The following is a 2,470-nucleotide window of genomic DNA, read 5'->3' as shown; positions in this document are numbered from 1 at the left end:
TTCTGTGAAAACTTAGACTAGACGACCATAGGATAGGTTGGAACGTAAAGGAATGTTTAATGCTTAGTACCCTTGTGATGATTTGTGATATGAGTTGTGTATTTGATTGTGTGATTGCTAATGATGATAATATTAGGATGTGAATTGATGAATTGATGATTATTGACTTGATGACATAATGTATATGTCTAGGATAGGTGAATTACGATTTTGTTGATGTGTTTGAGAGATTGATGCATGATATTGTTGAATTGAGATATAGTAATAAGACATGGTGGTTGTTGTGGTGTTGAGGAAGATGTGTTGGGTTAATAATTTATGGGTATGGTAAGTTGAATTGAAGTTGAGTTTTTAAGAAAGTTGAGGTTTGGAAGTTTTGTATAAATTTGGTTTTTGACTGAACTTCGGCGAGTCATAACTAGGCTTCCGGACCCCCAAATGGTTTCAAATCTATTTTATATGAAAATTGGGTTCGTGAAGTTTACGCCATTTGAAGAACAGAAGAAAAATGATTTAAAACAAAAAAGTTATGCGCATCGGAAGTTTGGGGTTTAAAATTGAAAATTCTGCATCTTTTCAGACTTAGTTAAATTTTTGATAAAATGTACGCCCACACGTACGCGTGACCTGGGATTTTTGCATACGTGAACCTTCCTTACGCGACCATGCATCTCTGTTTCATGCACATGCGTACGCATAAAGGGAGCTGCGTACGCGAAGTGGGCCAAGATGTACGTCCACGGGTATGCATGGCCCACGCGTATGCGTGACCCGGGGTCTATGCGTACGCAAAATTCCTCATATGTGACCAGTCGATTCTACCTGGTTTGCATGTGTACGCGAGAATGGCTATGCGTACCCGTCTTGGTCCAAGCACGTACCCATGTGTACGCATGGCCCCTGTTTCAGCAAAAACTAGATTTTGTGTTTTTACGTCTAATTTCAAACTTCTAAACCTCTATTTTCACTCTTTTAGCCCAAAATCATAGTAGTAACTCTAGTAGTAAGATGGAGTTAGAAAATTGAGGTAACTTGGGGGTGAAGTAAAGTGAAAAAAGTGATGAATTGAATTTGAAAATGTGTATATTTGGAGTGTATATGGTACCATGGCTTATATGATATGATTATACAAAGATTACATTGATTATGAATATTATTTGGATTATGCACTCAATTATCTGAGATACGAGTTTTCCTGGGTAAAGTACCGTGGCTTGCCACCACGTGTTCCAGGTTGAGACTCGATACTCTGTTGACCCTACGATGTAAGTGTGACCGGGCACTTATAAATTCCCGGGGATGTGAACCCCATTGAGCAATTTTATATATCTGAGAAAAAGCTATGCATAGACTCTTGGAGATGTCCGTCGGGGGCAGTTTAGGGTTTAGCAACTGGACTTGTTGGGTTGGCTTGATAACTGACAGATGTGACTCATTAGCCATAGGATAGGCATGCATTATATACATATTGTTTGAATTGCTTAGTTGTGAATTATTTGGGATTGCCTACGTGATTATAATCTGCTATTTGCTATAGATGTTATCTGTATTACTTGTGAATTACTTGTGCTTGTCTTTTTTTCTTGTTTGTCTATGCGAATTCATCGGAGATGGAGGAACGGAGGAAAGGTGGAAAAGTTTAGAGTTCAAGATAAGTTTCGTTAGGCTTAAGAACCCTTAGAAGACCACCCATTTATGGTTTCTATTTAACTCTTTAAGCTTTATATCTGAGTGTCGGTGTTCTAGGATTGCCTCTGGCATTCCCAGAACCTTATATCTTATATGCATGACACCTTTACCATGATGAGAACCTCCGGTTCTCACCCCATACTATGTTGTATTTTTCAGATGCAGGTCGAGAGGCACCTCGCTAGGCGTTTGGAGTTCTACCGCAAAGTGGTTTCATTGTGGGGCTTCTAATATTTTGATATGTATATGTATTAGACTCTCCTCTTGTGTATATTACTGCTTTACTTTTATACGTCTTAGAGTTTTATGGAGAAATAGGATTATATGTATGTATTTTTGGGCTTCGGGCTATGTATATATGTATGTAATTATCCTCCGACCAGCCTTAGCTTCGCAGGCTGAATTAGGAGCTTGTTATTTAGTACTCTTGACCTTCTATACCTATTTCCTGTTTAGTTATGCTTATGAGCTTTAGATTTCTTCACACGCAAGTAATCTCTTTTCCTGAGCGTTGCGCTTTTTATTTTGCGATTTCGCTTTATCCATCTTTTCAAGGCTCCTCGTATACTATATCCTTTTCAATATTATTACGTATATATTTTATTTTAGAGGGCGTAATACCACACCACCTCTGTTTTACGGCTTAAGCTTAAAGCTCTGTGTGGTAGGATGTTACACACTACACAATTTACATACTCATACATTCATTCCTATCTTATAGTCATCTAGCCTAAGTTTTCACAGTACATTATATATTAAATACGAGAAACCTAAACCATAC

The sequence above is a fragment of the Arachis ipaensis genome, chromosome B2, assembly GCF_059453495.1.
Source record: "Arachis ipaensis isolate K30076 ecotype BB chromosome B2, ASM5945349v1, whole genome shotgun sequence".
NCBI classification, from domain to species: Eukaryota; Viridiplantae; Streptophyta; class Magnoliopsida; order Fabales; family Fabaceae; genus Arachis; species Arachis ipaensis.
Note: the sequence above shows the minus strand (reverse complement) of the source record.